Source organism: Rhyacophila brunnea, unplaced genomic scaffold, assembly GCF_057557595.1.
Source record: "Rhyacophila brunnea isolate RB1 unplaced genomic scaffold, BYU_Rbru_1.0 scaffold_2, whole genome shotgun sequence".
Classification (NCBI taxonomy): domain Eukaryota; kingdom Metazoa; phylum Arthropoda; class Insecta; order Trichoptera; family Rhyacophilidae; genus Rhyacophila; species Rhyacophila brunnea.
Window position 1 is genome coordinate 38869892 of NW_028232859.1, and position 24603 is coordinate 38894494.

Consider the following 24603-nt stretch of genomic DNA (forward strand, 5'->3'; position numbering starts at 1 on the left):
TTAAAATGTATTTACATATTTATTATATTAGAAAAAATATTGCCTGGATTAAAAGCTTTAATATTTTTAATACTTAAGTATACCTAATCTTAATATTCGTACAAAATTTCTGATGTCTATAAGATATTAAAAATTACTTTGGTTTGATTTATTGTATAACCAGCTAAACTAAAGTGACGTGCAACTAATACTCGATAAATAATATGAATCAGTTACTGATAATACTATATCTCATACATAAACGATCTTGTAAAGCCTAGTACGATGAAAAAGTTGACAGACTATATCATGTCACCAATATGTCAAATTTTATTGAATATTAGTTGCTAGATTCCATTAAAAATATGTTAGTAGTAAGTCAATATTATATTTCAGGAGTCGGAAAATCACGGTTTGCGCTCCACGCTTCACAACGCGGTTCTTCAAAAATATTGAATATGAAAATAAAATTACCGTATTTCAAAAACATGTCAAAATATTGCCGAGAAAACAATGTTTCCATAAGTATTTATTATTTTAGGACAATCATTTTGCATGAGGAAATCTTTTCTAGCACTTTTTTACAAATTCGTTCAATGCAAAATGTCAATTGATTAAATTTATCAACATTTTATATTGACACGGCCACTGTTCAAATGCAATTGCTGTACCCACCTTTATAGTGAGGGAAGAGTCATGGAGTTCGAAATTAGTACCGTCTTGGTACTGAATAGGAAAATTTCACAACGCCTATGGCCTGATATTGAAGATCAACATAGTTACGAAGATTTTTAAGTAGATATTCTTTATGTATCGTATACGCTGCTAATCATTACCAGTATATTCAAGTTATCACCCTTGTAAATATCATATATATACATATTACTCTTAAAAATCTAAATCGTTGAGCTACTAAAATTTGGCTCTTATGTTGTCAAAAGTTTGCCGAAGCCTGTTGCATATAGGTAATACGAAGTAATAAAGATTTTTAGATTGACTTAACTATATTGTTTCACATGTCTTTATTAGACAACTTAGTTTGATAGAATGGAAAAGTACGCATGTATGCGAAAACAAGTGCTCTAGGCAGGTTCATACCTAAGTATGTGTTCAATATCATTATCGACGTGAAATATTGTGGTGTTTGTGTGTTAACGTTAATAAAACATTCTTTTATACGTGATACAAAGAGTTTTCCACACAAGTTACATTAAAACTCGTTAAAAAGATACAAAAATATGTAAGGAAACGCGGCGCAAGGTGGGGGGTGTTAGGGGCGGCAGGGGAGCGCCGCGGCGCCGTTTGGCTCCCGGAAGGGCACCTCGGGCGTCCCGACGCTGCAATACAAGAGCCCATAAACAAAATTACTCGCCAAACAAAGAGGCTTCAATCAAATCAAACTGGACTCCCGCCAGAACGAAGGTGTTGCCCGTTTCTACGGCCATTTCGAGTTTGATGAATTTTGGATTCCAGAAACTATTTTCGGACATGTGGAATTTTAAATGTGTATTTTTGTAATAAAACTAAATTTCCAACGCATTATATACTACACTATACATTATGTATTCTGTTATATATTTTTAAAATAAAGCGGAATCGGTGGTGTTTGTAGGGAAATATTTTACTTTATCATACATTTCAAATAATAATAACACTTACCTACCTCTTCTGGCAAAGTTATACATGCATTTTATCCTTTACCGAAAAAAGTATACATCAGTATACTGATATTAATTATTAGATTTAAGAAAAGTTTATTGCACGTGTTTGTTTATAAAAATGAGTATAAATATTGTAAATTCATTTATAAAATTTATGAGATAATAGCGTAATGGGAGAATTAATTAGTACCGCAACTTGTGAAAAGGGTACCGTGTTTTATTTTGCTGTGTTCTTATTTCCGCGAGTGTTCAAATTCGCTTGTTAATGTTAGCAAGTACCACCTACATAACTTATGGAGGTTTGTTGCACCGACGGGGTTTCCCCGTGCAGGGGCTTCGACGCGCGCCGGGAAGCTGCGCTGTCGGGGGCGCAGCACCCGCTCGGGCACGCGGGGTGCCAAAAATCTTGTTTTGTTTAATTCAACTGAATCGGATATAATGGATGGTATAAATCAGCAAAATAAGTTGTACCGGCGAGGAATTTTTAATTAATTAAATCACGTTAATTATAACATGTTAAATTTGATAAAAGAAATCGTACCACTATTTAAAGTTGTTGAATAGTAAACAGTAATAATCAATTGTGTAGATTTAGGTACCGTCAAATAGAGGTATCCCACCTATTCCGCTTAGTGAAATTTATTGTTTTTTTTTTGTTAAAGTAACTACTAACTACTACTTCACGGGCGCCGGCGAGTGTTATATTAGATTTAAAAAAAGAATAATTTCATTATCTATAAGCAAAATAACGTCAATAATAAAAATAATTACAAGATAAAAAGAACTTTTTACATACAACGTTTTTAAATTTTCTGTTGAATCATATAAACTTGACTTGACTTGACTAGCTTAAACAATCAAAAAAATTTGTACTTAATATGAATAATACTGAAATGTCATTTTGACATTTCATATTGATTTCCATAGTAACGCATGTATATATTAATTATTTAGTTGGTGGGACCCCAGACCCCTTGCAACCAATAATAGTGGACTGGATTGAGGATTTCTTCCGAAATAACTTTTCCTACAAAACAGAATTAACTGAAAATGAATTCAATTCTACTTAAAGATGGCTAAAAATATTAAAAGAATGCATTGGCATAGTGTTCCGATATATTCCAAAAGTTTCAAATGTCTATCTAGTCGGGAAGTTAGTTAAAAATCGATTTCAAGATTTGTACTCGATAAACAACCACCGGACAAATAAGAATACGACCTAATAAAAACGTTGTAAAATGGCTACTGCCGGACGTCGGTTAAAATTAAGTTATATAGTAATGTCATTTAACTGAATCGATTACAAATCTGATCGCTCCCTGATTGGAAAAATTCAAAGTAAGGACTGCAGCATAAGAAGTAAAAGAAATAATAATTCACACAAATCATATACGGATCGATAGATTAAATGTGAGAACACTCACTTTGAACATGAAATATGTGAGTCCGAGAGCTCCACTTGGTCCAAATTCATCAACTGAGCAAACTTTATCATATTTCTCAAAAAATATAAAAAGTAAAATTTTGTTTTTTACTTGTGTACTCTAGTGTCAGTAATCAGAAAATACCTGTATTTTTTTAAAATAATAGTTTGCACAATATAATATAAATAAAAGGGTGGATTAAATCAGTCAAAAGCCATACTCGTAGAACCAATTTGAACATATTGAAATAATATAATAATTGTATTTTCAATAAAATTTACTAGATACTTACTACGTACTTTCAAATGGCAAATGAAACGAAAAAATACTACTCATTATTAACTTATTAAATGTACATCTATCGACATACTGCATCAATTTACTGCTGAATGAAGGCCTCACCAAATTGCTTACATTCGTCTTCCAAATAACTCCATACCCTTTTCACGTTTTCACCACTGACTGACAGACATAATAATATTATGTCCTTATAATGTAATTAATATTTTGTTAAAGTCCTTTTAGCTATTGAATAAAATATAATTGGGGGGCTATTGTCCTTGCTACATCGAATTATAAAAGTTTTATCGTGGATTTAAAAAAATGATTTAAAGAAAATTAAATATTTACGAAATGACCATTAAAAATGTTTGAAACTTTTGAATTTTGTGCTACTTATCAGTACGGGATCCTACATAGTCCTGCACGTACTCATGGTAGGTACTGGTAAATCCACCCCTGTTAAAAAACACCTGACAGTGACATACAACAAATTACGCAAAAAATTGGAGTTATACCGTCTGCAGTTGGGCTAGCAAAACACTGTTTGTAAATATAAGTATTTATTAGTAATACTCTAGTAAGTATGTATTATAATTGCAATAACATTTTTGTTGCTATTTGGTCCTTCAGTTTTAGCACATAACATTTCTTGGTTCTTGACGGTTTATAGGAAGCCAGCGGCAAACAAATTTTGAAAATAGCCGATATACTGGATTATTTGTTGGGTTGGGTTAGGTTAAGTTACGTTAGGTTAGGTTAGGTTTTCATTCTTGAATTCGTGAATTTTACCAAAATCGGTTATGAAAAATAGTGCAGTTCCCGCCTGGTTTCCTGTAAACCAACTTGTACCCATTTTTTTTGTTAATATTGGTTACAGAATCAATTACAGATTATAAAAAACTAACCTAAAGTTAAGAAAATTAAACAATGCAATCAAAATTAATATTCTTACCTAAGTAATACCGAAATTTACTCATCAAAGCAGGGAAGTATTTTCAGTATATTTCATATACAAAAAAAAAAAAAATAATATGTTTGAGCTTTTGTATATATATGAGCTTTTGTTTGAAAGTTTTCAAAATTTAGGTATTCATTCAATAATACACGGGGTAAAACTGCGCCCAGATTTATTTAGAATATTTAGATGATACACAAACACACATAAGTATTGAATATAATTAAGTAGTTTATCATGTTAACAGCATTTTGTTTTAAAGTTTTTAACTGTTACAAAAATTTAGATATTAGATTGTTTATGTATTATCTTCCCATTTTGCCACGTGACATCTAATAACCGATAATGATGCATATTGCTAATAAACATAATATAGATATGTAAAAAATGGTTTCATTTCAACGATCAAAATTTAAAATCATTATAATTCAACCTACACTTTGATTCGTTTTCAGTTTGTATAAGTAGACCAGTTATTCTCCATGGGGGACTCGGCTGCAAGGCGCAGCACCCACCCGCGGGGGCGCGAGGCGATCTGATTTGCATTAACAAACAATCTTCGAGAGTGCAGAGAGCATTGCTCCGATAATAAAAACCTTATGAATATCTTATGTTTTTGATTGTTTTTGATCGGGATACTGACAGATTTATACATACACTGATATCGTAAGTAACTTGCGATTATAAAAAAAGATGTGAAATAAAAAAAAAACTACTGTGCAGATGGTGCTTTAACTTTAACCCCAATTTTACATTGTTTTGATAAATATATTTGGTAAAACTTTCATTTGAGATACCTACATATTTGACTTTAAGCTTGTTTGATACAATATTTTGCGACATATATGTATTTTAAACAATGCTTATTCACAGTTAAATAACTGTTATGTTAGTTAAGTAGATAATATCATTTTTTTATTAATATATGATTTTATAGTAGAACGTGAACCTTTCAATATGATATGATGACGTTACAAATTCGTTTTTTTTTATTTTACTTACCTCAATTATACTTACACAAAAATAATGCCTGTCAAAACATTAGTCTTATATATATTTTTATACGGTGTTGAGTCGTGGATTCCGAAGGCAAATTAACGTATGAGAATAATCGATGCTTTTGAAATGTGATATTGACGCTTTTTAATTTCTTGGATAGAACACAGAATAATCCAATCATGAATCATCCAGCTATTCGAAATAAAATAAAAAACAACTGCCAACAATATCCAAGACGCATTCTGATGTTTTTTGGTGAATCTGGAGAAACATGATTTTGTGTAGAATTCAAGGAAAACGTAGCAGAAGAAGGGCAGAGAGGAGTTTGGTGTACTGAAACGATCAAATGAAGGGATTTACTGTGGGCAGCCTTCATTTTACTCTGATAAAAACAGAAGAAACATGAGGTGTAGTGAGTCACGGGTGTGCAGAAAATGGTCGCATTTAGAAATGATGAAAGAACGCCCAAGAAAATTATTACTAAAAGAAATAAATATAATAGTTGACATCTAGGAACATAATATGTTATGATCATCATGATCCGGTGACAATAAAATACTGGATAAAGGCTTCTCCTAGCTTCTTTCACTTTTCTCTGTCGCTATTTTTTTTGCTGCCACGTACATCCGTTGAACTTGGTGAGTCCATCAGTTCAGAGTATTTTAAGACTACCCAACTGTTACACAAAGCTTCTTGGCAACTACTATATGACTGCATTTTCAGCGGCTGTCCTTTTGTAGAGTTACATGTTTGGATAATTGACATTACATCAGGTTGGCGACCTCTATTACATCGCATACTCTTGTTTGCCTCCTTTCCTTATCCCGTAGTGTTTTTCGTGGTATTTAAACGACATGTCTAACATGTAGGTTTCTATATTATAATATTACTTATACATATTGTATATTATTATTTATTAAGTAAGTACTGTTTTAATATCATTTTGTATCTTTGTATCTGTATAACTAAGAAATCATTATTACATCATAAATATACCTACTATGGAAGATGAATATTATCTTTTATATTTAGAACATTTACCATTCATTCTTTAAATCTTTTTAATATAAAGAATTAATCATACTTGAGACGAGATTTCAAATAATATAAAAAAAATAAAACAAAACGCCATATCAAGTTTACAATATCCTTTGAAAGCGTCTACACCCAAACGGTATAATTGTTCACATATCTCAAAGAAATATCTATCCAGTGTCAGTGTAAAATGTTTTTCAGTAAGACCATTGCTTTTTATTGCGAGAACAAAAGTTCATATTTTTGTATTTGTGAGAGATATTTAAAGGGGTACAATGTGATCGGATGTAAGGGTGGTAAAAAGCGGTCAGGGATTTGAAGGTAACACCATGTACCAGAATACTTACTAGGTATGCATTTAATTAAAAATACTTATCATTAACAACGAAGATTTCTTAGTTAGCCTGAAGTTACTTCGTATTAAGTATTGACCGTAAAAATTATGAAGCCAGTAAATTAAGGCTATACCTCAGCTGAGGCATGGTCTAAAAAGATCGTGACTAGGCGATGCGCGGATTGCGGGTTGCGGGTGCAAATGACGCAAGCCGAACGAAATATAATTTGTCATAAAAGTTCAACATGCGTCCTTTTTATGTTATGTTTATTATTATATTCGTAATAATAATAGTATATTCATTGACATGTTTTCTTTTTTAAGTATATGCGTAAAGTTTTTTAGTCATCTTTACACGATTGAAGAATATTTTCATCCAACACCATGAAAAAACGAATCGACGTGCAGACACATCGACTATCGCTCTCCGAATGGCAACGCGGCCGTAATTTCGTTCCACATACAGTTGAAAATTATTTGCCGTTTCACTTATGTACGCTCTTAATATTGTTTGTAGATCCTTTTTTATTGGCATAGTTTCAAATGACAACCAGTAACGGCGTTCCTTGAAGCACAGTACCTAGACGTTTTCTTTATCCAATTTAAAAAGAAGTTCATATGAAGTATAAGAAAACCACTATGTTTTTCTTATACTTCATATGAAAATTCTTCTGTGTTTAATAAGTATGTTATACCTATTAATTAATTATAAAATTAAAATAGTTAGGCATTGTGAATACCTAGTAGGCAATGATTGGGTAAGCAACGTAAAGTCTTAAACCAGTGTCAAGCCCTCGTAATCAACGACGTGTCATTCCTAAGTAAAAGAGAGGTCCAATTTTTTTTTAAGTAACATAGGTTGATATGATATGGAAAGGTGCATGATGGAGCTCGTACACTATCGTTCCATCTGGTGGAAAACAGAAAAACTCGATTTTGGTTCATGAATTATTAAGAAAATAATTGAATTCATCTACTTACTTACTTCTCGTATTGTTTTCTTCAATTAATTTAATACGAAAATTGTCGGATGCATGTTAACATAATACTATTGATGACGTATCGTAAAGCCGTTTTTATAAATAACTTTAGGTTCGCGTTGTAGCGGGACGAGAACCACTTTGAGGTGACGGGTGATGATGGTGAAAAGACGGATTGGAAGTGCTCGAGTGAATCGATGAGCGAGAATTTATTGCTGCATAAATGGTATACAGGAAGGTACAGGAATAAATTACGTAGGAGAGATGTTAGAGGTCCGAGGCTCGGTGGAAGGAATGCTCGGAAGGAAGGAGTCCCGGGTGAGAGAATGCTTCAGGTGGGCTTGACGAGAGAGTGCGCTGGTCCGAGGCTCCGTGGAAGTGAGTTCTGTTCGGTGAGATCTGCTCAGTCCAAGGCACGATGATAGAGGATACTTCTACAACTAGTACTGGTCTTGATACTGATATCCCATCAACTACGGCTCGCTATTTATATAAATTATTGATGACTCGCCATTATTGATGTAGATCACCATTGGGAAATATGGTGACCGTCGCACCATTGCAACTTCGCGGCGTTTTGCTAACCAAGCCTGAGGTTGTCGACCCTCATTGAAGTAAGTCACACCTGCAAAATGTGCTGACCGTAGATGAGGTGATTGTGCGATATTTTTGTAACTCGCTGATTATTGCGTTGTCACAATAATTACTTTAGACTTTAAATGGAAATAAGCGGGAACAAGAGGCAATTACTGGACATATCTAGTCATCCGATATTGCCTAAAGAATTGATGGATTGACAAGATTATTTTCTGCAAAATTAATTGGTAATCCTACTCACAGGATTGAGAGGAATATAATTAGCTTATTTAAGCCTTTATGCCTCTTTAGGCATTCATCCAGCAGTTGATTAATCCAAGTTGATTAGTAGGCAGTATATGCCTTTTTAATTATAGCGCCGCGTATGTTTGGTACATACTAATTTACTGCAACAATGAACATTTTGAGATAAACGTAGGTACGAGCGAACAAATTAACGAAGGCAAACAGAAAAAAACACTGCACATTTTCTGGTACAGCCTTTAACGAATACATGACACACTTCAACGTTTGACTAAGGTTTAGTTAAATAATACAGCCTCAATCTACTCACCCCTAGCTCGCCGACAGTCACAAAAATAAAAGGTTTTGGGCGTTTTGTTTTGTCGAGATATTCAATTGATTGAAAGCAAAATACAGTCCCCACGTTAAATTTACACCGTCAAATGGGCGTTTGCAAACACTCATTATGAACAAAGAGATCGGCACGTTTAACATTTTTTCTTCATTCAACGCATATTCTATACACCCAGAGCTATTCACCCAATGAATAAGATTTTAATACACTATTTCCTTTCATTCTGATATCATCAACAGAACAAACAAACAACACGCATCAAATACAATCAATTATACAAACATGTTCATGTAAAATGTTGTGTTTTAAAATCACGATCGCTTGAATTTTGTTTTAGTATTGCGGCGTTTTGGTTCGGAGGAGTGGATTGAGGGTTCCGATTCATTTGAGTATCAAATTTCTATGTGAATTTATCGCGCAGTTATTCGAAGTTCATTGAAGGTTGTGTGGGATATTTAATATGGCGATATTGTCTCGTGTAATGGGTCCGGACGAACACAACCTGGATTTGAGAGCGGGTGAGCCCAGGGCCGCTACGTTTTAATATTATTGGCAATTCTCTTTATATAATTATACCTCCTCGTAACTACAAGTTTTATAATTTACATGTTTATTACTATTGGATAAAAGTTTCCGCTATATCGCAGAGCATAATATATACCACTACCAATTGGAAGTTATCTAAACATGCCTATTGCAGATTATGTGAATTTTATTTTACAATCCAAGTTAATTATTACTGTACCCACTGCATTCCTGCGAGTCCACTTTTTGATACAAAATGACATATTATGTATGTAAGTGGTCTGCACCAATTCTCCCATATTATTTACTCATACATTGTAACGCGTGACAAAATATTATGTAAATATGTCAGCGAGACAGAGATATGACGTATTAAAAGGGGTAAGGCGAGAGAAAACATACACGTAAATGCATATTCTAATTTTTTTTAAATTGACTCGCAAATAAAGGAATCGCTTATTTAAGTCTGATCGTGTTAGAAGACAAAAATGATAGGATACTGTCATATAAGTTTGTCAGAAGATTACCGTGCAGTCCTAGCATATCCTGGCCACTTCCAAGAATGTTGACAACCTCTCCAAACCGACCCACCTTGCACCACACTCGGAAAAATCGAGCGTATCACGAGGCCCTACGCTTAGATGTGAAGCATCAGCAGTTTTTTACACCTGGGAATGTCTCAGGAATAGATACACAAAACTGAGATCACTACACACACTCAAGATAGCTTTAAAGAATGTGCTACCTTGCATTCGCATCTGCCACCCATGACTTCAGAGGCTGGCACTATTTATAGGTATTATATACATACTTACTCTTCTTAATCGTTCTCTCATAGTTGAGGATTGTAACCACCTTTCAATTTTGTCATCTTTTGAGCGACCAAAACTTTCCACTCGTCTCGACACTCTGCTTCTCTCAATACTGCCCGCAGTCAGCTCCTTTACGGTGACTCCAGCGCACCGACGCTCTTCTTCTGCTTTGCCTTTCCTGGAGGCCATCCAAAATACCAATCTTTTCAGGTTGCTCGATCCGCACCAAACAATATTTCCAAAATACAGAATGCGTCTCAGAGCACAAAAACGATGCATAAGTGCGAGTGAGAAAGTATTCGGCACCCTTATAATCTCTGCGACACGCGCTAGAGTAAGATAAAAGGTTTATATATGTGTGAGATGGTTTGTTATGGTGTCGCCGCCAAATCTTAGTTTATTTCTTAACTAAGCGTCGATAACCATGTTGCTAAAATTGCTATTTTTTGTGTTAAACATAAAGTCAGTGGTAAATATTTTTAGTTAATTAAGTAGAAAAGGTGGTTCTGTGTGTAGTATTAAAATTTGGTAGCCGTACTGATAAGCAAGAAGATGGTATTACGTTTCATAGGTAAGTTGATACATGTTCGTGATAATTTATTTGGATATTATTATTTTAATATCAAGTGACCTAGTGTTTCTTTAAAATAACTTAAATTATGGATATCTTTACCTAATGGTTGCATTTTGACCGCTTAAAAATACTATATAACGTAAAAAAATAGAAAATTATATTTTAATTCTGAGCGTCTAGTGCGAGCACTTTGGGCGAGCACTAGCGAAATGGTCTATGGTCTCAAAAATTTGTATACGAATGCGTTCGCTCGCTCACAAACGCAATGCAATGGGTGGCGTCTATATGTATCTATAGTCTAAGGTCTCAGACATATTATCAAGAGCCGTTTCTTTATCTGCAGTCTCTGGATGATTGACTGGTTCATCTTGTCTTCAAGATATACGAAGTGTTTATATTATATAGGTACCTACATAGGTAAATAAAAAAAATTAAAAGATATATCTCCATCGAGCATTCTGTCCATTTCTCCACTGCTTGAACAGTTCTTTGCTTTGAATTAATATGGATCCTAATCAGGCGCGCACAGGAAAAAAAAGAATTGGAGGGGAGGGGGTCCATTTCTAAATATTATCGATAATAATTTATTATTGTTTTTTAAGGCAGCGGGAGGTGTTTGGTGTTTGATTTTTTGGTGTTTGATTGTTTCACTACTACTAGGTATTATAGGTATTACTATTTCGCTACACTACTGTCATTGAGCTTCCATAGCCTTTCATAGTGTTATATGTATATATATAACGACCAATTTTTGAATTTAGAATCAATTCCGTGATTTCAGGGTGAAAGTGCTTAGTTCAGATTGATTGCATCCGAGATAATCGGTTTCGAAATACTCTTGCTTAGAAGTTAATCATTGGTGTATCTTTTTGTATTTCTTTTACTTTGTTTATGCATAATTTTTCCGACCATGTCCGATCCTAATAGGATCATATGGGCCTCCACAGAGTAGAGGTTTGTATTAACAGATTTTGTTTTTTGCGAGAAATGGATGTCAGCCACTTGCTCAACCTATTAGGTCCATACCCTGACTCACACAACAAATTGAAAAACAATATGTGTACTTGCCAGACCCAGGATTCGAACCTGAGACCCACGGCGTGATAGTCCAACGCTTATGCCGCGCGGCCACCGTGGGCATAATTAAGTTTGTCATATCGTGTTATGTTATATTCAAAGTTTTGAATAAGTAATTATACTTTTATTTACATTGGTATTACAATCTCATTTTGGTAAAAACTCGACTTAGGATTTTTTAGCCGACAACCACAGAATGTATATCAAACATTATTAGTTTATTAGTCGAAGAGGACATAATCATAAAACGGTACCAAAAAAGAAATTGTGATAACACAACTATAATAATATTTAATGTTATTTTATCAGTTTGGGCCTGTATTAAATCTATAATGAGTGGGAGACTATAGATTGGGGAAAGCGAGGGGATGCTGGAGGTGGAGTACCGTAACGACTATCCATGCACATACACGCTTACCTTCCAATTTATAAGTACTTTTTGTATATATATTATACTAAAATGCATTAAAATCTAGCAATAGTAAGTAGATACTAGGTTTTAAGGGGAAAATAGTTGAATTTAAAATCCAGATACTGCATATTAACACGAATAAGTGCATCTCCACAAAAACCGTACTTGCTTAATATCCTTACGGATAATATATTTTACAACGTTTTTATTTTGTCCGGTGGTTGTTTATGCAGTACAAGTCTTGCAATCGATTTTTAACTAACTTCCCGACTAGCTAGACATTTGAAACTTCTAGAATATATCAGAACACGATGCCAATGCATTTTTTAAATACTTTTAGCCATCTTTAAGTAGAATTGAATTCATTTTTAGTTAATTCTGTTTAGTATGAAAAGTTATTTCGGAAGAAATCCGTAATCCAATCCACTATTATTGGTTGCTAGGGGTCTGGGGTCCTAGCAACTAAATTATTAATATATACGTGCGTTACTTTGGAAATCAATATGAAATGTCAAAATGACATTTCAGTACTATTTCTATCAAGTACAATTTTTTTGATCGTTTAACCTAGTCAAGTCAAGTTTATATGATTCAACAGAATTTAAAAACGTTGTATATAAAAAGTTCTTTTTGTATTGTAATTATTTGTTTTAGTTTGAGAAAAATTGTTTTGAATATGGGTAAATGGGGTTTTACCCCATGTATCTATAGTCTAAGGGTTTTACATTTATTTGCAATCGTCATCGATTTTGTGAGCTGCATTACTAATTATTAATTATTGTCCATGGCCGCTAGTTGGGCATGCCCGATGTATGGTATCGGTAGGTAATAAATATATAGAGCAACATAATATTGTTATAATTTTTGAGAACTGTGAAAATGGATGCACAAAATATTACTATCAACCCGTTATTTTCGTGTCCAGAAATATGTTGGTACGAATGCAGTTGACCGTATCACAGTTCACTGTGATGTATTGTATCGTAAATATATGGCCGTATAGTATTAGAAGCAAATTCATATAATAAAACATATAAAAACCAACGGAATACAAAGGAAACGGAAAATAAAATACGTAGATTAGCAAATTAGAAATACAATCAAATCGTATAATTTATATAAAATTCTCGTAGAACTCGTATCTATAGGTATATCTGATAAAAACAGCGTTATTATCGGATATTCATCAACTTATTGTATCTAATAAAATTAGAACATTACTGTCTACAATGACCTACGAACAACGTGTCATTTTCTATCTCAATGCTATACAGACTTCTCATAAGAAAACATCGCTCACGGTGAACTCTGATAATATAAAATTCAATACGTATAATGTACATGTAACCTATTATTTAATTGTAAACAATGAAATTGTAATATATCGTAACTATTCTAGTATCTAATAACTTTGACATTGAAGCGGATTAAACGTTGTCATATTTTAAAATTATTAAACTATTTTTTATTTCATGAATAATACGCTAAATTTAAGAATGTATCATTCTTTATTTTATTTTTAGATAAATAATTTTGAACACCTCAGAACCATACTTAGGACAATAGTTGTACCAAATAAGAATCGAACTCACAACCATCGCAATATAGGGGTTACTTTAGAAATTGAATTAACGTTGCAATCGCTAACCATGACGAATTTACCCAGCAATATCCATCGAAATGGTATTTATAATTCCCTTAAGTTTGGCGACTAACCGACGTCACAATTTTTAATTAACTATTTTTTTATTCAACGAAGAATTCACAAGATTTAAGAGTGTAACATTCTAATTATTGATCATATATAATTTTGAAAACATTTCTGAGAACATATTATATTATAACCAATAGAATTTTTTTTTTTTTTGAAAAATTTGCATTACAATATGGAATCGGTTTGAATTCATTGGAACCAACTGAAAAACTTTGAAACCAAAAATGTCCTTAGAAGGATGACAAAGTATCAGGCAAACATGTGATATGAGGAGGTATTTTATGACAATCAAGTTCAGTTTCTGTAAGCACGCGTGTCCGCAGTATCCCGAGGGACGGAACTCTCGCGTGGTGGGTGAGTAAGCAAAACATTGTTTAATTTGAGATAGAGGGAGACCACAGTATTTTCATTACTACTGACCTAGGAGATATTCCGTGAGCAGTTATGCAAATTAGGAATAGGATTGGCATAAAGTTATAATAATATGATAATATCTGTGAGGATTACTAGGTAGGTACTACTTGTCTATTATTATTACTAATATGGCGGAGGCCAACAACAAAAGAACCTAATATTTAATTTGGATACTGTTGCAGTTGGTCAGACATCGTTACATTAATTAATATAAAAATTAATAGCTTTCAAAAACCCTGTCTTAAACATAATATTGTTACAAAGTGGTATATTTATTGTTGGATTTAAAAAGAGCAACATACAAAATATCATTGGACATAATATCTTGCTGGATCCATATTATACGTTATCAAGCAAAGTTTCTACACCCATACATACATAATATATTTAACACTTTTTTACAACTTATTAGTTTTATTTAGTACATAATACAACCCTAAGCAGTGACGGGTATAGGAACTTCAAATCAATCACATCCTGTAACTAATATAATTATTATTGAAAATGACAGTTGATACATAATAACGTTAGTGGCTTATTTTTTGTGTATCTATTTAAGTGGTTATGTTACATTTATACGCATCCTAAATAAAATATAATTTAATAAATGTATGATTGATTTGAACTGTTTCGATGCACCTTTTAGAATACTATGGACGAATTGATTGCGTCTTTTGGGTTAAAGAAAGTTGCCGCTGACAGAATTTGTGGGTTAAGAGTTAAAAAGTCTAAATTCGTTTTTTTCGGTTAGGTACATGTTCAAACACGCGCATTAACATGATCGTACTCCCTACTTTAGTTATCGTTTGTCAATTTATGGCCACGGCCGTATGTTGTAGCTTAACTACTGGGAAATGCCAATAGAAATTGCGTATTTCAAAAAAATACTACCTTATTCTTAGGTCAATAATTATTATAAAACAATCATTATTCATAGGATATTTTATCACATTTGAATGGTCAAAAACATAGCTTATAATCAGTATGTTCAGAATTATCTTCAATTGTGGTAATCGTACCCATTTTTGAATAATAAAATGCCTAATTCTTGTCAAATTTGGGATCATAGAGATTATAAATATATTTTTTTATCGTAAATATTTCTACTATTTAAATAGTAAACAATTTTACCAACGGTTTTATAAATGTGTTTAAAATTTAATAAAACTAAAAAATCTTAACACCATTGCACATACTGTACTGAAATATGACTATATTCTAAAACATTAGATCGAAAGGTTTAAAATAATACTAATTTATGTAATAAAAATACTTTATGCAGTCATAAAATGTTTAAAATAAATATAAGTAAAGGATACTAATTCTTCAAAATTATATAAATAGATTATCTACAACGGTTAAGGAATGTCCATGATTATGCTCTGAAAATACCATAAAATCTCCATTTTGACCTTCGTTGGGCATGTGGGCCCTTAGGGGTGACACTTTGTCTAGAGTCGTCACTGTATATACTTATTATGGGGTATGTATATCAATATTAGTAGGTATAGGTAGCATATTAAATGAAATAATTTTATTTTTCCTTAGAAGAAAAAAGGTTTTTTTTACTTTTCATGTAAGTCACTTCACCTCTCTGCTCTAGAAATAGAAACCGCCTTAATTGTAACAACACATAGATTTTAAATATGTATCTATATATAAGTAATTACATAAAATAAGAAGCACCCAATTTTGTTTGTTAAACCATAAATTAACTCTGACTTGTTGATATACCTAATCGATTTATTAAAAAAATGTTATCAAAATCAATGCGTATAACAACACAATACAAACAAGAGGGTAACAAGGTGCCAGAGGCGGGGTTAGGGAAGATGAGTAGGGGGTGGCGTCGACATCAGCATCGGCGTCGGCGGTATGCATATCATCTTAAAGTTTAATTGAGTCGGCCGGTAGTCGGCGCGGGAGAGCGGCCGAGATTGCTCGGGGATTCCCCGGGGATGCTCTCTGCCCCCGTGCCCCCCTTTGTTACTCTCAACAGACGCCACTGTCATTTCAGTGGCGTGCATTGAAACACCTAGTTGACAAATTTGAGAAAAAGTATCCTCCAGATAACCTTGCCATTGTACACAGTGACAAGGATTTGTGTGTATACGCAACCGTATAATTGTATTAGTAAAAGCCAGGCACTTGATTGGTTTACTCACGTACTCCGTATAATTGTATTAGTAAATTCCAAACACGCTATTGGTTTACTCACGTTTTAATTCAAAAAAATCTTTTCCAAATGGCAAAGTTAGGTGGCGGCCACTTTATTTATTGTTAGTTTATCCATAGATAGCAGTTGCGAAGGGTGGAGATAGGCTGTCTTTAGGAAGTCTTTCACTGCTAAAGACGCGCCAGGCGCGTGGCAATTAGATCTAATACTTTAACTGCTGACGAGTTAATTACCACATTTAATTATCATGCTAATTGCTACACGCCAGGCGTGCCTCTAGCAGTACCGAGTTGTGGTAATTAACTGGCCAGAATGGATTGTGTTAAGATCCAACATAAATAGTCCACAATAAACTTTGTCAGTCATGCGTATTTGTTTTCATTGAACTTAGTGTACAATTTACAGATGGTGTTGGTTAGTTTTTTAAAATTCATTGAAAGACTGCGAAAACCATGCCATAATAAATAATCGTCTATGTATAAAATATCTAAAATTATGCCATTAAACAATACATAATTTTGAATATTTTATAGATAGAACAATATTTGTTATCTACTATGGTTTGGTTGGGGCAGGGGTTAATGTAATTTAAAAAAAAAACTAACCAACAACATGACGTGTAATATGTATTCTTAATTCAACGAAAACAAATAAGAATGAATGAAAAAGTGTGCACAATTTTTGTCGGATCGCCCATAGAAAAACTTTACTAAACTATTATAATTTGGTTTAGGCTGGGTTTAATTTAATTCTAAAAACTAACCAGCACCATCCGCAAATTATTTTCTGAGTTCAATGAATATGACTGACAAAGTTTAGTATGCACTATTTATGTCTTAATTAATCTTAACAACCTACTGCCACCTTTGCCTCTGGTATACATATGTGATAGTTATTTTTTTTTAATTCATTAAGCCCTGTCTATACAAAACCACAATCGATAAGAATTATTCTTCTATCTATAAAATATCCAAAATTATGTATGGTTTAATGGCATAATTTTATATATTTTATAGATATATAAACGCATATTATTTACTATGGCTTGGATTAGGTAGGGTTTAATTGAATTTTAAATACTAACCAACTTACAAACACTATCTATACATTGCAGTATTGGTTCAATGAAAACAAATACGGTTGACTAAAAAAGTTTAGTGTGCACTATTTATGTCGGATCTCAACAGCCTACTTCTACCCTTTGCTACTGCTATAAGTATACTATAGATATAGATATAAATAATGAGTGAAAAAAATATGTAGTTTTAATTTCATCGTCGTATTTTAAGATTATTGGAGTCCGTATCTTTTTTCTTCGTGGCATGAAAGTATCACCAATTAAATTAGACTTTGTTCCCTTGAATTTTTCATAATAAATTGTGTGGTATTGTATTTTATTATCTGATATTAGTGTGTATTTATTGTTTTACGGACGCCATTGGCGTTTCCTCACTCCATACCCCGACACTTTTCTTGAGATTGCGTAATTTTGCGACTCTTTGGAATAACGATCGGATCGGAAGTCAAGATAACTCCTAATGCTGATAATGTCGCCGTTTTTAATTATGCCTACTTTATGAAGATTGCTCGAGTCCCTTATTTGAAATTATCTGATCGGCTGCTTCCTGCTTCACGTTTTGTCCTTTAGGCCCTATTAGTATCTCCAATGTACCCACCTACCGAAATATCAAGTGAATGTCGTTCCAAAATTTGAATTGAAATGTGTCAAAATTCTAAGTACTCGTTGGTATGTTTTAACGGTTTATTCTGTGATAATAAATACTATATATTACCTATATTCGTATATATGTAATATCATTATATAGTATATAATAATTATTATTTACTCATAAAAATTTTAATAGTTCTACTTAATTAAAAATAACAACTGATAATTTATATTAATACCTGTAATATACAATGTGTAGCAGACACTGTATGATGTTGATTATCAATTTTTGATGGAAAGAATTAAACGATTAGGAAATTAATTAAAATAAAAATTTGTTCATATTACCTATATAGTATTTATTCTACAATATACTTTAATAATTATCAAGACACATTTCGTTAGGGCCGCGTTAAGGGTGGCTGCCGCCCGGATGACAGCCAAAAATTGCCAAATATTTTTTTTAGTAGAAATTTTTCATTAAAATACTTACCTACATCATAATTCAAAACTGTGGCATATTTAACATTCTGAATTACAACAAAATCGAGCATAATCTATTAAAAAATGTCTAATAAGGTAAAAGGAAATGTCATTTTGACATTTCATATCGATTTCCATAGTAACGCACGTATATATTAATAATTTAGTTGCTAGGATCCCAGACCCCTAGCAACCAATAATAGTGGATTGGATTACGGATTTCTTCCGAAATGACTTTTCATACAAAACAGAATAAACTGAAAATGAATTCAATTCTACTTAACCGGTTAAGTGCCCAGAGCGTCTTTGGACGCCTTAATTACACCGATTCTTACGTTAATTACTATCAATTAACTAATTGCGGCATAGAAAGGATTAAAGATGGCTGAAAGTATTAAAAAATGCATTGGCGTCGTGTTCTGATATATTCTAAAAGATTCAAATGTCTAGCTAGTCGGGAAGTTAGTTAAAAATCGATTGCAAGATTTGTATCGGATAAACAACCACCGGACAAATAAGAATACTATCTAATGAAAACATTGTAAAATGGCGTTCGTCGTAGTACCTTTATGGCAAAGGTAATTTTCTTGCGCCCTGTCATACAAAAACAAAATGCAGTGCTATGACACTGACCCACCCAATTGAGACTTTGAAAGGATGCTTCTCAGTGGTTCTGCACACAACTGTGATGGATTAGTTCCATATCGAATATGTTAAAAGCCTAAATAAAAATATACTAATATTAACTATTAACTCAGTTTCTTTCTTAAGTTTATGTAATTGAATAAAATATACTATTATTAAAATAATTAAAAAAATATATTTTTGGCCACTCCCTAAATTCTGCCGCCCGAGTGTTTTGCGCACCCAACACCCCCGCTCGGCGCGTTCTTGCATTTCGTACAATTAGCAGATTATCGTCAATTGAACACTTTTGGTTTTCGGTAAGTGTTTTATTTTAGTTAATAATAATATGTAGCAGTGACAAATATAGTGTCTAGTAGATGGAGGGAAAAATGAATAAACAAAAAGAATCATAGTAAATTATTGTGCGTCTGTCTATAGTATAATATACGCCAGTGCACATACACAGATATGGGTGACATAAATTCATTTGGATAAAAGCTCGATGGTCAGATTTTGTAGTATTTTTTAAGTATAAAGTTTCCTACATCTTTCTCATATTAGGCATTTTTTGTGTTAGTTTCAGGAATTTTGTTATACTTTGACACTAATGTTTCGTCAATGGCTACTCAATTTGTGAGAAATACATATATTTTAAAATTTTGGTATAATTAAAAAAAATGGCTTGAATTGTTTTTAAATCTACTGGCGAATCGATATTTGCATAAAAAAGTGCTACTGGCGACCTAGTATTTCTGCGATACACTGGATGGAAAGCGCTGATTTAGGTGATAACATAAAATTTACAATAAACTTTTTAAGTAAGGGGTCAAATGTATCATTTAGTTTTGGCTATGGAACCATAATAAGACTATAATTTTAGGTTTGAATGATCTGATAATGTGGTCAATTTAAGACAGTACCCTCTGTTTACAAAATGTTTCTTACTTTTAACTACATGTTACCTAACGAGAATTATTCAACCCTATGAATACCGGTATCGTATTAACGCGTTATCGGCGTTCCGAAATCAGATTACCGGGAGTCGGAGTGTTAGTGCTGTTTGGTTTGTACAGCCCCAGACGGGACGGGGTGATCAAACAAATTATAAAAGATGGCGCTCGCGTTGCCCCCGGGAGACCGCGCGAACTTCACTACTCAAGGCGATTGGATGGCAAAGAAAAACTATTAAGGCTTCAGACAATTTCCATTGTTTTCAGTGTGAAAGTTCGTGTTTTTTTAAACTTAAAAGCACTTCGAAGTAATTTATGTAGGTAGCTACATACTTGGTCTCCTTTAAGAGGACAACATATTATAGTAGGCGCCTTTTAAAAAAAATATTAAGTGATAATTTAATATTACTATACTATAATATATTGCCGTACGTGGAATTCAGAATTCTACACACTAGCGATCGGTTATCTAAATCTTGACTATAAATATTTCTTAGCTTTAGTACCCGGGTACGCACGTGGTCACTTGATTGATCAATGTACGTTTATCTAACATAATAATAATCACATTCTTTAATATTAAAACAACTGTATATAGGCATACAACATGTAAAAATGAAAATAATTCTGACAGCTATGTCAAACAAAAGAACACCAAATTAAAATCGAATCAAAAATATGCAAACTTTATCAGCTTGATCTGGTATGAAAATAAAAAATTGAAATTGGCAGAAAAGATAATTTAATGCGTCAATGACATTGAGCTACTTTACGAGTTGTTTGTTGGCGAATTTAAAAGCGGGCGATTCAGCTACTGCGATTGTGATGATGACACATAAAACTTTCCATTCGCTGAGAAGCCAACAAGCTAGCGACTATTTTGAGAGAACGTAGTTCGTTTTATACCGGGAGGTGGCTACTACGCTCTACTGCGCAGACGCGGTAGGTCCACATACCGGCGTGTAGCGTGTAAAGTTGACCGGCTTTCAACTTTTCTCTTTAGATTGTTTACAATCTGCTTGTTAGCTTGTTCGATGATGACACTGGGCGACTTTACAGGCAGATTGTAAATTCGCCAACAAACAGCTCGTAAAGTAGCTCAAAGTCATTGACGCATAAACAGACAGTATTTTTCTTGTTACGTAGATGTTACTTGGGGCCAAGTAGGAAAAGTAAATCAAACAAACATATTTTGAATCATATATAGTATATAGCATGATTTTTATAATCGTAGATGTTGATATCCGAAAATAAATTTCTTCGAATTTTTCGTCAAAAATCTACATAAAAAAATATGTGCCACATCCACCGTAATCCAGTGCAGTGTGATTTCTTGGGAATGGTTCCGGTATATTTACTTTCCATTCAGCAACCTTATATCATAATATTATATGCACCCGAGGTGTTATTTTATTGAAAAAAAAAACATAATTTAATTGAAAACATAATATTAACACGTATATTATGAACGAAGATTTGGAGAGATCCCGGCACTGTCAAGAAATGGAAGTTAATACTTTATGTTAACATTATAATATAATACCTTGATTCAAAAATACATAAAACGGGGTCGCCAATAAAATCGGAATTTGAAACGAAACCTCAAATACATCATAATTGTAAAAAAATATCAGCACGGATAATTAATATACCTGTATTGCAATGAATGTGGGTTCACGTATAATTAAGTTAAAAAATGTCGTTTTTTCAATGTATGATTTTGCAGTTGTTTCAACTTATGTATGTTAAATAAAGAATATAACATTCTTAAATTCATTGAATTAAGTAAACGGCGTACCTTTTTTCGGAGCGTTTATCGCTTATCGTTTATCTCTATCGAGAACGTGTCGTCTCATCAATATGGCGGTGTTAAAACTTAATTAATATCACTAATAATGGCACCGATAATGTTTTCGTCAAATGACATCTTTTTTGATTTATATTATACATTAAATAAGTCGAGAATGTTTTATCAAAAAGTGAAAAAAAAAAAAGAATTAGGTACATGACATTGTTCCTTGATGATAATAATTATAACGTGTAAAGTTTCGCGATAAAGGGGTTTCGCAAGGTGAAATTGTGGTGGGCCACTGGCTGGCACTCTCTGATTTTGCGTTCTCTCATCTGGGAATCTCCTTACGACCTCCCTGACTTAACCGGCGGAGGACGTGGGGTGCTGCAGCCCCCCGCGCCTTCGACCCTTTTGTATAAGGGAGGTGGGAATTATCTGACAGATACTATAATGAGTTTCCTTTCATTGGGATATTTTCATAATATGCAACTTTGTATATTTGGTGACTATTATCATTTATTTCGCATACATTTTTTTTCGTTTTCGTGTCCTTTACGATAATTTCAATACCTTTTAAATAACCCCGTCTTCAGCAATCCCTGCATTCCGCCATCTACATAGCTTAGTAATGAAATGCCTGTATCGTCCTTCATTTTCTCAGACAATCAAGCAGGTAGCTTCACTCTCCCATGTCGAAATTTCTGCTGACGATGATCCTTTCCAAATTATTGTGTTCCCTTCTGCCTATGTCGCCAAAGAAATGTGGAACACTTCATATGTCATTAAAATAATTTCATAATTAAATACCATGGAAGCGGTCTTTATAATTCAGTACATAACACACTAGCTTCTCATCCGGGGGCTCCGGGTTCGACTTGGTGAGGTCACAATACATTTTTGTGATTTTCTAAAAGCCTGGGCGTTTATATGATTGATTTACTTCCACTAATACACCACTGCCATTGGCTCTCACCATCCGTTCAAGTGTTAAAATATGTATATATATTGGTGACTATTATCATTTATTTCGCATACATTTTTTTTCGTTTTCGTGTCCTTTACGATAATTTCAATACCTTTTAAATAACCCCGTCTTCAGCAATCCCTGCATTCCGCCATCTACATAGCTTAGTAATGAAATGCCTGTATCGTCCTTCATTTTCTCAGACAATCAAGCAGGTAGCTTCACTCTCCCATGTCGAAATTTCTGCTGACGATGATCCTTTCCAAATTATTGTGTTCCCTTCTGCCTATGTTGCCAAAGAAATGTGGAACACTTCATATGTCAATAAAATAATTTCATAATTAAATACCATGGAAGCGGTCTTTATAATTCAGTACATAACACACTAGCTTCTCATCCGGGGGCTCCGGGTTCGACTTGGTGAGGTCACAATACATTTTTGTGATTTTCTAAAAGCCTGGGCGTTTATATGATTGATTTACTTCCACTAATACACCACTGCCATTGGCTCTCACCATCCGTTCAAGTGTTAAAATATGTATATATATTGGTGACTATTATCATTTATTTCGCATACATTTTTTTTCGTTTTCGTGTCCTTTACGATAATTTCAATACCTTTTAAATAACCCCGTCTTCAGCAATCCCTGCATTCCGCCATCTACATAGCTTAGTAATGAAATGCCTGTATCGTCCTTCATTTTCTCAGACAATCAAGCAGGTAGCTTCACTCTCCCATGTCGAAATTTCTGCTGACGATGATCCTTTCCAAATTATTGTGTTCCCTTCTGCCTATGTTGCCAAAGAAATGTGGAACACTTCATATGTCATTAAAATAATTTCATAATTAAATACCATGGAAGCGGTCTTTATAATTCAGTACATAACACACTAGCTTCTCATCCGGGGGCTCCGGGTTCGACTTGGTGAGGTCACAATACATTTTTGTGATTTTCTAAAAGCCTGGGCGTTTATATGATTGATTTACTTCCACTAATACACCACTGCCATTGGCTCTCACCATCCGTTCAAGTGTTAAAATATGTATATACATATAGTTTTATATTATTTTCAAATAATACCTATATTACGAATACGGTGAATAAATACATATTATTATAATATATAGATGAAACCCGAAACTAATATGACAGTAAAGCTGATAAATGATTACTGCGGGCGGCTCTCGTGGTGCAGTGGGTAAGGCGCTGGCCTTCCACCCGAGAGGTCTGGGTTCGATTCCCGGTCATGACAAAAACATTTATGTGTTTTTCTCAAAGCCTGGGTGTTTGTGATTGTTCAAAATTACTAACAACCACCTTGTACGAAAAAGCAAGGACATGGTGACTAATAATTCAAAAAAAAAAAAAAAAATGATTACTGCGACAAACGCATCATGCGCCGTCGATAACCACTTGAGGATGCGACAAGACGCAATAAGTCGTATGTGAGAGCACGAAACTCAAAGTGTGCAGTGCCTGGGTACGGAGTATGTATCCCATGGCCCCCACATCTTGAAGCGGGCCCCCAGGCTAGGATTTTTGGCGGGCCTCCCTACCTATCGCTAAAGATAAAGTCAGTGTGACGCTTT